Source organism: Crocuta crocuta, unplaced genomic scaffold, assembly GCF_008692635.1.
Source record: "Crocuta crocuta isolate KB4526 unplaced genomic scaffold, BGI_CrCroc_1.0 scaffold209, whole genome shotgun sequence".
NCBI lineage: Eukaryota > Metazoa > Chordata > Mammalia > Carnivora > Hyaenidae > Crocuta > Crocuta crocuta.
The window spans coordinates 5,920,896-5,934,258 of record NW_027551566.1 but is presented as its reverse complement, the minus strand read 5'-3'; positions in this window follow the sequence as shown (position 1 = coordinate 5,934,258).

Here is a 13,363-nt window from a genome sequence, read left to right as displayed (position 1 = left end):
CTACAGAGACCACCTCAGGTCTTTTGGAGGATCCATAAATAAAATCGTTTTCCCTGGTGGTCCATCCAACTGACAACTGCCATTTTCTTGGCTACCAGTCAATCAGCCTCTCACTCAATGAAAGAGAAACAAGGAGGACAGTTAGGTTTCCTGTACTTTCATATTTGTAAGAGCATAAAGATCAATAATTGCTCTCCAGAGTAAGATAAACCTAAACTCAAGCATCCTATCTGCCATTGGCAAGTCATGTCACTTTGAAAAAAATTTTAAGCTATCTGAGGTCTCATCTAGGAAACAGGGATAATAATGTTATTGACATTATTGTTGTTAGGAACTGTAAAGAGATATGCATATAGAGTATATATGCATATAGTGTCCAGCACAAAGTAAGCCCTCAGAGAATGCTAGCTATTATCATGAGAGGTGTTGATGTAGTGCACAGTCAGTAAATGTTTCTGTTCTTCACTTTTTTTTCTTTCTTCCCTTCCCCCTCTGTGGTACATTAAAATTGCCACTGTGTCTTTGCAGCCATTCCCATCAAGTGGTAGAGTCTGTTCCCTCACATCTTGACCTTGAGCAGGCCTTTTTAATTGCTTTGATCTCATGCAACTTCTGAATTTTGGCCTCAATTGATCTTTCAGTATCTTCTCTCACCCTTTTGGAATGCTGCTGCCTGAGCTAGCCTGCTGGACATGGGAGGGAAGTCATCTTAGAACTTCCAGCCTTAGGGGCACCTGGGCGGCTCAGACGGTTGAGCATCCTTCTGCCCAGGTCATGATCTCATGGTTCATGGGTTTGAGCCCCATGTCGGGCTCTGTGCTGACTGCCAGCTCAGAGCCTAGAGCCTGTTTCAGATTCTGTATCTCCCTCTCTATCTGACCCTCCACTGCTCATGCTGTCTCTCTCTCTCTCTCTCTCTCTCTCAGAAATAAATAGAACATTTAAAAAATGTTTAAAAACTTCCAGCCTCAGATGAGCCTTCCAATTGCTGTGTCCACAGAGTGTCCTCAAGCAACACCAGCAGAAGAACCTCTGGATGTGCCTAGCCCAGATGTTCAGAGAATCATGAACAAGTAAGTTTGGGGATGGTTTGTTATGCATCAATTGATAACTAATACACCTTCCTCCTTTCTTGTTCAATACCAGTGAGTCCCCAGATGATTCCAATTCATGAGAAAGAGTTGAGAGCTAAGGGTTAGAGGACAATGAGTGATGTAAGATTTTTCTAGTAGGAAAGACTCAAATGCTTTCTGGCAATTATTGTATGGCTGCTTCCACAGGAGGATGAATGTGTTTGTTCGGTTGCCTTAAGCTCAGTAACTTCCCTCAGTACCTCTGTAATTGTTCATTATCCCATCTAAAAAACAAAATGTAGAATTGAATGGAAAGCAATAAATGTAATTGCACTGTATAGATATAACCTATAGATAATAGCAGGTTAAAGAGCAAAATGCCAAGTGTCACTTACCCCCCACAGAAAATGTGCACTGTGCAATTTTTATGTTAATCAGTTAAAAAGTCAAGCCTGGTTAAGCCTCTATCACTAAGTTACCTGATTATGATAATAATCATATGTTTATAATATAAACAGTATCATTTACCAACAATTTTGCATCAGACACTACCTAAATGCTCTTTGTGTGATTAGTCCTACCAATTCACCATAAGATGGAGGTGCTGTTTTGTCCATTTTACAGATTAGAAAACTAATATATGCCTCATTAATCTATTTCCCAAGCTCTCACAACTAATTAGTGACTTGAGTAAAATGCAAGCTATCAAATTTTTAAATTAGAGCTCTAGATCATCTCTAAATGCTTTGACCTAAAGATCCAGAATTGAAGCTTTCAGGTTATTGGTCAATTCAAAACAAAAATGTTAGAACTACATCCTCCATAGATGGGGTTGAAAATATACTCAAGAGCAACCTGTCTACCTTTGTCTTTCTGTTTAGAGACATCACTATACACTATACAAGCTTCACCATAAAATGAATTGTTTGTAAAATCTCCATCTCCAATGCATCTAGCCTCCTTTGAGAAGTGGAGGCTGGGACTCAAAAACCAGTCTTCAAGCTCACAGGAAATTCATTTCCCAAGGTGATACCCACCCAATCTATCCTGTGGATGTCCCTAGAGACTCTGAGTAGATGGTGATTTTCCCTGGGCTCTTGTTTGTCAAAAATCTGAGGGCCTCACCTTCCACAGCAGTGGTTCTTAATCTTGACTGAACATTAGAATGACATGGGGATTCAAATGATCCATCTTTTTCAACAATTACTTATTAACTTATTCAGTTTTCTGCACCAGATAATGCCCTAGGTCATGATCAGTCCATGGATTAGATGCTCATTTGTAGAAAGCCTAACTTTGGTATGATAAGTTCTGCTTTTGGAGGTGAGAGAAAAATGTGGAAGGAAACATGGCTATTCTTTTGGACATGCTGTATCCTGGGAGGGATGCACATTTCCTTAGAAGAAACTGTGGACTTATCCAAAAAGGTACCAAGCAAGATTGGACAAGATCCATCTTCCTGCATCTCAGTCTACTGCTATATATCACAGGCACCTGATTTGAAGAACAAGAAATTCCATGCACTATTAGCAAACTTGAAATTCATGACTCCCACTAAGAATTGATGGTCATTTTGTAGAATATGTCTAGAAAATGCTATCTGTATCTAGCTCTCTCAGGGGAAATCTGTAACTAGATCTCCTGACATGGGTCTTCAACCTACAGAAATGCTTTGTTCCAAATCAAATATAAGCTCTGCATTTAGCCATCCCCCAGACCCAAAAATAAAGCCTCACAAATATACAAGCACCGAAACATAATCGGGCAAGCCTTTATATAATCCACATATCTTAATTTATGGTAGGCCCCTGAGTTCTGGTTAAGAGACACTAACACTCTAGTCAAGGCCTATTGCCCTTCAGCCATGGTCCTTGTTCAAGACCTTTCAAGTGGTACTCTAATACAACTAATGCCTGATATTTAGGACAGTGCATGGAATTTTATGGCCACTTGTGAAATCATAAACCAGAGTGTTGTCTCCATCTGTCACTCTATCACACAGTACCCAAAACAGTAGGCACTCCATAAATATTCATTGAATTAAATACTATTGAATGACCACACAACAAGCCAAAATTATGCTGCAGTCACCAAGGACCTGAACACATACACGGCAGCAGCCCTGGGTACTTTATAGAAGCAGCTCCCCCTACTTACAGTTCAGCAAGTCTCAGTCCTTCACAGATTCCCAGATGATAGGATTTCAGAATCATATTGCAATTTCACTAAAACTTTTTATTTTTTATTTTGTACCTTCTTTTTATTTTTCAAAGCTCAATACAAACGCATCTCCATCTCTTCATAAAGAAACAAAAAGAATGAATCACATCTTAAAATGTCTCTTCATGACTATACTACTCACTACAGAATATTTGTGTCATTGCCTAGAATTATCCACTTACCAGCTTGTTTTTGGTCTTTCCAATACAGATCAATTGTCTTATATGGATTATTCCAGTCAATGAGGTTCCATCATTTTTAAAAGTTTATTTATTTATTTTGGTAGGTGGTGGTGAGAGGCAGAGAGAGGGAGAGAGAATCCCAAGCAGGCCTCATACTGTTGGCGACTAGCCCAATGCAGCACTCCAACTCACGACCTGTGAGATTATGACCTGAGCCAAAACCAAGAGTCAGATGCTTAACTGACTGAGACACTTGGGTGCCCCAAGTTTCCATCATTTTTAAAAGATGTTAAGGGCATTTCCTGAGACCACCATGCTAATACAGGACAAGATCAGATCTAGAAATAAAGGTTATTTCACTCTTCGTCCAAATATTCTTTTGTCAACATCATAATTTAATGATCACTTGGAATGTGATAAAATTTAAAATATATGATGAGGGAAAGCCACACATAAGATGGGTAGAGTTTTTATCTCCTCTTCTATCCTAGAAGAATGTTATTAACTATTAGCTTTCCTAAGTATGGCAATAAAGCAATTTTATAATTGGTTCTCTTCTATGAAGGAGAAAAAAACCCCAACAACTCAAGTATTTAGCTTGAGTATAGGAGAATTACAAGTCCAATATAGAAATGATCCATTTGATCAAAGAACTTCCCCCTGGAAACCTTCTATCTTATTTTATTGGTAAATAGAAAGAGCTAATATTTATTGAATGCCTAACATGTGCCAGCCCTGTCACAAGTATTTTAGACATATGTACTCATTTATCATTTCATCCTCAAAATAACTAATGAAACGGGTGGTATCATGATCTCAATCTTATATATGAGGAGACTGGGGCATGGATAGATTGTTTAGCTAACTTAATAAAAGCCATGCTGCAAGTTGGTGGTAAAATTTGGATTCAAGTTCAGGCTCTCTGGGTCAGAGTGGTACTCTATAGTGATACTGCTTCATCATGTCATAGGCAATATTAAGGTCAAAGCAAATGAATTTTTAGGGACAAGATATATTATTTCCTCTGAATATAGTTTCTAGCAACACAGTCAAATATGGGATTTCCAAAGTCTCATATCCTTAAGATATGAATCATGGTGGCTTCCATCTGACAGAGCAGATTGCACTGTCTTCCAGAAATATAGTTTGTAACACGTTTCCTGGAGAACAGGATAGAAACCACAGATGCCCCCATCCTCTTCCTGCTGCCCACTTGGGATAAATTCAGCTGGTGCAATCTTGTCCCATGAACTTTTTCAGCTTGGATTAGGAGTGGGTGCCCACTTGTAGAATCGGTCCTAGATGCTGCCAGGCATTCACAGGCCTTCCCATTATTCATACTTTGTCGCTTTTAAGCTTTGAAGCTGAAGCCAGGGTTAGTTCTATTATTGGTTGTTAAATATAGTGGCAACAAAGTCAAAGAGAAAAATGGCATTTTTCTGAAGGGCAATCCTATAAAAAAAATTGGGGATTATCTTGAGAAATAATGGCTTGAATACAGTGTGGTAGATTGAAAGATTGGCCACAATTTTGCGTTTCTCTAATCAAGGAATAAAATCCATTTCTCCACCCCTCTAACCTCGGTTGTCTGTGTGACATGTTTTAGAACAATGGAACATTAGCAAATATGACACAAATTGAAGATTAAAGAGTATGGATTGAGGCTTGTCTTCTCTGATTGTGCTTGAAACCTTGAGACCACCATGTAAACAAGCCTTAGCTAGCCTCTCAGAAATGAAGAACCACATCGAGAAAAACTTAGACTCCCCACTCAATAGCCACCAAAGCATTAGACATGTGACCGACGACATCTTAGGTGAACCAGCTGTCCGAAGACCCACCAGATGACCACAGATACATGACAGACAGAGCCCAGCAGAGACTAGACCAGCTGGCCTAGTCAAGGAGATCTTCCTATGAGACCCACCAAATATGGCCTAAATAAAACTACTGATCTTTTAAGCCCCTAAATTTGTTTGTTACATAGCAAAAGCTGATGCACATGGCAAACCATGGTAAGACAGTTTGAAAAACAAAAGTGCACAATGGAAATCACATCCATTTAAAGAAATGAGTAGGTAGCAAATTTTCTTTGTCTATATTTGGATACAGTTAAAGGGCAAATAATACATTTTCCAAAGAAGCATGATGAAATGATAGGAAATTTTAGAAAACAGAGCTTTCATTAAAAGAATCAATGCTCTTCACAAATGTAGCTACCATCTGTCCCATTACATTGCTATTACAATATCATCATTGACTATATTCCTTATGCTGTACCTTTTATTCCCGTGACTTATTCATTCGATAACTGAAAAGTCTGTATCATATCATAATGCATAAACTTGTCAAAACACTAGGTTGTATACCTGAAGCAAATGTAACATTGTGTATCAACTCTTCTCAAAGAAAATTAATTTGAACATTAAAAAAATAAATAAAGCTTGTTTTATAAATAAAAAAAAGAACCATTCTTCTTTCCTGGAATAAACAAAGGAAGATCCTATATCCATCTTGCAGATTGTCAAAAAGTTATCTGAGATGTTTTAAACAACACTACACAGCATATGTGACTCATTAGGCCTTGTCTATATGAAGTATAGATGGGAAAACTTTTCTGCTTTGTCATCGAAACCTTGAATATTCTGTTTAGTTGTTCTATCAAAAGAATTCATGCAATCATTCCGCAAATAGGTATCAACACATACTGTGTGTCAACCCACTATGCTTGATGCTAGGGGCAAAACCAGTCATGGTTCCTTCCCTAATGGAGCTTATTCATCAAGGAGGCTGTGGAATCCTTCCCTTTGGAAACAATGCATGAGCTGTTATCTCGAGGATGCATGGCATTATGCACACAATTTGAGGAGTGAACGCTTCTGGGCAGAGCGATCAACAGGTACAAAGGCCCTGCACTTGGACAGAAGAAGTGATCAAGGATGAAGACTGAAAAAAAGACAAGGATACCTGTGTCAGAGAGTATTGAAGGCCACAACTCAAGAGAAGCTTAGAGAACAGTACTGACCTCCAACTAAGGTAAAAGAGGCCCCTGATTTTAGAAGGACCCACCTTTAGAATGCTGAATTTGTCCAGCTCCACCTTCCCCATGGGTCAGGGAGCTTCTAGGGCTAAAGAGATGTTGGTCTCCCAGTCCTTGCTCCCCTGTTTTTAGAACACTCTTCAGGTACAAGATGCACAGATTTCCTTCTTCAAAAAGCTCTCCCCTGCTTCCAAGGCCTGGTTTACCTCTTTCCTGAATCCATACTTATAAGGTGAACCACGGTTCTGGGAAGGTGCCTCTAAGCCTGAAAAATGGCCACAAGACAGCTATTGGTGGCACTGTGGACAGATGTTGGATGGGTGAATGGTGTATCTATTTATGCTCAAGCCTTTTTGATATGTTATGGCATGGAACTACAAAGAGTCCAAGAGCCCTAAAGGAAACCTAGTTTTTTAGATCATTATGAAGGCATAGTGTTCCAAGATAGAAGGAGAGAAAATAGTTTATTTAACAGTGAGCTTGATTAATTTTTAAATATTTAAGCATTAGATTTATGGCTTCCATTTTTATTCTTGCCCAGAACCCACAAATGTTAGGCAGGTTTGCAAGATTGGTAGTAGTAGCCAAAGAACAGAAAACCTTGCAGGTCAGTGCCTTTTTTTTCCTTTTTATTCTTTAGAGAGAAAGTGCAAGCATGGGAGAGGGATAAGGAAAAGAGAGATAAGAGAGAATCTCAAGCAGGCTCCACACCCAATGCAGAACCCGACATGGGGTTCCATCCCAGGACAGTGGGACCATGACCTGAGCCAAAACCAAGAGTCAGATACTCAACCAACTGAGCCACCCAGATGCCCCTGCATGATTGTGCCTCTTAAACATTAATGTATTTGTGAATCACCTGGGGATCACACAAAAATGTGGACACTGATTCTGCATTTCTCCTTGTTTGGTTGGGTTTTTTTCTTGTTGTTTTTGTTTTTTTGTTTATTATTTTTAGAGAGAGAGAGAGAGAGAGCACACAAGGGAAAGGGGCAGAAGGAGAGAGAGAGAATCTTAAGCAGGTTCCACACTCTACAGAGACCCCAATGCAGGGCTCGATTTCACAACCCTGGGATTATGACCTGAGCTGAAATCAAAAGTTCGATGCTTAACTAAATGAACCGTTGAGGTGCCCCTGATTTTGAGTTACTAGAAACCTCCAGGGAAATACCTGGGTAGATGATAGAGGGACCCACAGGCAAGTAGCAAGTTTGTAGAACATGTTAGTTTTTTATTTTATTTTTTACCGAAAGAGCCATTAGACATTCTTGAGGGATTTTAAGCAACAGATTTTCATTCTGAAAAGATGTCCCATAGCTGGGACATAAAGCCCAGATGAAAGGCAGAGGAATGTAGAGACCACAATGGACAGGAGAGGAAGTAACCACATTGAGAGAGATTTAGAAGGTAAGATATGCTGAACTGGGTATGGGGGTGGGGGCAGCTTAACTCAGGAAGAACAAAGTTTTTAAAAAGATGAATAACAAAATACACCAATGAAGTGCCCTATGCCATTCTCTCAACCAAGGTTTCAGAACTCCAGGACTCAGGACAGTTGTAGTTGTGTGCGATTTCAGAGAATTAAGAGGCATTTTTTTCTGTTCCCTTCTGAAGAGTTGGAAGCCATTTTCACCCAACCTGTCTTCAGTCTTCCTCTTTTCTTCCCCCCAGAGATCTGCAATAATAGAAGTTAATAAGAAATAATACCAGTTATAATGATAACCATAACTATCTTCATTCATCTGTATTTAGTAAGGCCATCTTAGCAATTTCTCCCTTTAATTAAGTGGTTATAACAGGCACATGTTCCTCTCTAAGTGATTCCTCCAGTGCACAAGCGATTATGTGTAGAACTCTGCTCACTCTACCTTTCTTTGGAGCAATACTCTGGATCCCTGAGAGCCCAAGCATCCTATAGGAATATGCTCTCTCCCAGGGGGTTGGCCTCTCAAGAGAGGCTCACTTGCATTCAGGTTGGGCTCCTGGGAATGCTTCCTGACTTCAGAGAAGCCCTCACTTTCTTTGGGACATTGGAATGGGATCCAAGGTCCCACTGGGTTAATTACTCAGCGGCACCATCTGCAGAAGCCTGCTGTCCCAAGGGGACAGATGCCTCCAGAGAACTGTAGTTATCTCCAACAACATCCGGCATACCGGGATACGATGCCTTCAGTGGTTTGCTGCTCTGCTAATCCTGCACCCACATCCACTTCTCCAGCATTCTGTCTGAACCCACAAAAGGCATAAGAGGCACTACTTGGAGGAACTTCCAGCCTAAATGCAGGGACAGTACCTTAGCTTTCTCATAAATACCCAAGGAAAAATTTAAATTCAGTGCACAGCCTCTCAGGCTCGTGTATCACTTGTTTCTCATTCTCACTCTGTAATGGTCTCAAAGATGGCTCGCTTGATTTGCATACATTTCAAGAGCATCTTTATCTTTTTTATCTTTATTTATTGTCCTCTCCCTGTCTCCCTTGCTGCTTTAGAACTCTGTATAAAATATTTATATGTGTTTCCTTCTTGGCTTTAACCCACTCCATCATTCCCTTCCATGGAGCTTTATATTTCATGAAATCTGCTGCCTTCCCAACACCCCGTTACACACCCTCCACACTCACCATGTGAAGCTATTAGACTCAAGCTTAATTTGTGGGAGTCTTTGTTTCTCCCTCACTCTTTAGTTGCTTCCAAATGCTTAGAAGGCATTTGGAAGATGTGGCCCATCCTCAGCATCTCTTTGCCAGGTCATGATGATTCTTAGGCCCAGGTGGTTGGTGCTCATGGCTCCTAACACAGCATGGAGCCTGTGAAGATAGGGGCCTCAATAATGACAGGGACCTGGTGATGCAGAAAGTAGTGCTGGGGCTTGTGACAAGCCAGAGAGCATGCATCCCACAGGTAGGGGACAGCCACCTCTCAGGTCCAGCCAATAATGTTATGTGGTATGTTATTCTCATACTTCCTAATTTCCCACTAGGAATGGGAATCCAATTTTAATGTGAAATCTTCAGATTTTTGTCTTCTGGCTCTATTAAATAAAATAAATAAGGAAATAGCACACCTGTGGGCCAGCACTTTGTGTCCTCTTATTTGTAGTTCTCTCGGCTTAACCCCATAAGCACACCTTCACTCCCAGGCATTTGGAAATGCACTGTATTAGCTCAATCGGCACTTCTTACTCATAGTACTCTGGACATCAAAAGAAGATTAAGTAACCTTAACAAAGCTGGGCAATATTGAGGCTGCTCTTTGCTTGTCAATGCATCTAACAACAATGGAATCTTCCCTCAGAAGCTTGAAGAATAACATTTGTCATTCTTAAGGGATGGCACAAGAGCACTGCCAAGGGCATTGCCAAGGACATGGGATTCCTCATCTTAAAACTAATCTTCAGTTATCTCTTTTTCTGCCCAGGGTTCCTCACTCAACAGCTACCAAACACCTTCCATCACTCTTGTTGCCTGCATGTTATCCCAAAACATTCATTTCTCCCTTTTAATACCCCTCTGCTCAGCAAATGACTCCTGCATTCCAAGAAGAGTACACAGCTTATTTCTCATATGAATCAGTCCTGTGGCCCTAGAATTGTGGCAAGAAATTCTAGACTATAAGAGTTACCCTCATCCTTTGGATATTCCAATATTCCTTCTTTCACACAACCACGTGATTTCTGAAGAGCTTGTCACCAGTTTGCAATATCCCACCACCACTCAGAATCTCTGGGGAGGTTAGCCACAATCACTTGCAGCTTCCGGGGTATCTATTTGACCTTGAGCTAATTCTCCCGAGAGCTAAGTTGGTTAATGATTAGTCATCTAATGATCAATCTATCTAATATTTAATCTCTCTCTCTCTGAATCCTTTCCCGTATCTATCCTTTTTAGAAATCTGTTTGGCTTTTTAATCATTTTTAAACAAATTTGTCTATGGCCACTTCTGAATTATTCTTATATTTCAGATATGGAACTTTGACCATTCTCTAAATGTGCTCTTGTGTGTCCTTTGCTATTCTGCGTGGAATTCAACATTTTAAGGATATTGTTTAGCCAACCATTAAGAAAACTTATTTTTGTATTTATTGATACCTTATATTTAAGATAAAAAAGTTTTGGATTCTAGATGATCTCTAGGTGAAGTGATATACTGTGAAATTTTCTACATGGCCAGGATGCAGGGTGACTGGCTGCTGTGTACCTTGTCCCCAGTACCAGCTCTGCTCGCTGGTGTTCTCCCAGGCTTGTCCCTGCAATCATAGGCTTCTTCAAGTTTCTCTCTGCTGAAGGAAATTTCTTGTCTCTTCTAGAAAGACATTGTCCTTATAATCTGCATCACCCAAAACTCTTTCTGGGAAACTTTACATCCATTGTGGGGAACCTAGCTCTAACTACCAGAAGTAGCCAGGTTCTCTGCCTGCAGGGTATCAAATATCCCCATATAACATAGATTTGATATCCATCCCAATCACCTAGTAGCCGATGGCCTTGAGTAGTAACTGACCTCTATAAACCTCTAGTCTAGAGGTTCCTGCATTTTTAATGAGAACAATCATAACAGCCCTCTACAGTTCTTGTGAAAAAAATTTACATAGGGGCACCTGGGGGCTCAGTCGGTTAAGCGTCCAAATTCAGCTCAGGTCATGATCTCAGTCTGTGGGTTTCAGCCCTGAGTTGGACTCCATGCTGACAGTTCAGAGCCTGGAGCCTGCTTCAGATTCTGTGTCTCCCTCTCTGTCTGCTCCTCCCCTCCCTGCCCCATGCTCTGTCTCTCAAAAAATAAATAAACATTAAAAAAGAAAAAAAATTAAAAATTATGTAATGTGCAAGATACATGGAAGGTTCTCAGTGAGGGAGGATGAGGAAGAGGAGGTCATATCATTATTCTACAGAAAAGAGCACCTCAGGGGTGCCTGCGTGGCTCAGTTGGTTAAGTGGCCAGTTCCAGCCCCGCATCAGGCTCTGTGCTGACAGCTCAGAGCCTGGAGCCTGCTTCAGATTCTGTGTTTCCTTCTCTCTCTCTGTCCTTCCCCTGCTCATGCTCTGTCTCTCTGTCTCTCAAAAAATAATAAAAAATATTATAAAAAGAAAAGAAAAAAGCACCGCAAAAAGAATGGAAAACACTGTCTAAGAATTAGGCAAAAGTGCTCATATCCTCTGAACCGATGACCTTATGAAAAACACTAATCATTCCTTGACATTTTCTCTGAAAATAGGTAGAGAAAAACCACAAAAGCAATCTGTAAAATTTACTTCTAGCTAAATTGGGATGTGGGGGAAAAATTCACACTTTAGCCTTATCCATCAGAGTTATATGACCCTTTGCACCACAGCCCATGTCCTTGGAAGTATTTTTGGCTGTGGTATTGTCCAGGAAACCCTCTGAATGACTGAGTCCAGGTTATGAATGTTAGTTTTTTCTTGGCTTCTTCAGCCAGCTTCCGAAACAGTCACAGTTCCATCTGCACCTGCCTCAGGCAACCCCTCTTTATTAAAGATTCACAGGTGATAAAAGAAGATATGAAAGGCCAGAAGCATCTATACGAGGCTTTTGCCTTAATGCAATGGAACTTGAAAGTAAAAATATACAATACCAATGGCAAAATATTTTAATCTTGAATTCTGTTTTCAGAGACTGGTCGAACATGTGTCTCATAGTACAAAGGGAAAATATGTTAGAGATAGGGAAGATCTATTCTTTCTGAGCTGCCTTTAGATGCACCAATGCCATCTGGCCCCCTAGAAAGCTGTAGAAACTGAATATTTGAATTGTGGCACTCCTCCCCTAAGCCATCCCTAGAATTGGACCTTTCTCATTTTCCTCTTAACCAAAGAAGCTTACTGTCGTTAAGCTTCTCCCCATTCCTTTCTCTAGTTCAGCTTCTTTCAGAATAAAATTGTCACCTGTCATTGGATATGACCTACGATTGCTAAGTTTATCACAACACTCTGCCCAATTTCCATAAAATCACACTCTGCTTTCCCAAGCCAGCAGCTTTCACACGTCCTCATAGACACAGTGCCGCAGGCAAGACGCCCACCGAGAGTGGAAATGTGTCAGTCCTCTGTGTAAGGCGCAGGCAGCCCTGCTTGTCAGTTCATTGACGATGGCAGCAGGTGGGGGGAAAAAAACGTCCTGGCCGGGGACTGAGTGGCCTGTGCTTCCTGCCAAGCCCTTCCACTAAGTAGCCATTTAGCTTTGCACAAGTCTTCCCATCTGACTTTCTCCTCCCAAAAGCTAGGGCCTGAACATAATGATGCAAAGTTTCCTCCCCCTACACAGCACTCNCACACACACACACACACACACACACACACACACACGCACGCACACACACACGTGCAAACGATAGCTTGACCCAAACAGTTTCTTGCTCTCTGGAAACTAATGCAGATGTTTTCATTTTCCCAAATTCCTCCTTCCTTCTATCTCAATTTTTTTTACTGATTACAAAAGCAACATATGCTTATTATAAAAATATTCACACATATGGATAAGCAGAAGAAAAGAGAAATCAGCCATAATGCCATCTTCTTTCAATCTGTGATTATATGTAGAGGTTCTACATACTGACTGTAGCATTTTTCAACTTACTAATACATTGGCACATTTCTCCTTATCTTTTAATATCACTTGAAATTATAATTTTAGTAACTACAGCTGTTGTATCATAAGATTGTGCCATGACTCAGTTTACCATTTAGGTTTTTTTTTTCTTTCAGTGTTATCGTTTGTGTCACCCTGCCCTCTCTTTGTGTGCTATGCCTTAGTTGTTCTAAAGAATATCAACACATCAATGAATGCTCTTTACTGACTTGTTTTACCAATGGCTGAAAATTCTTGCAAACTCT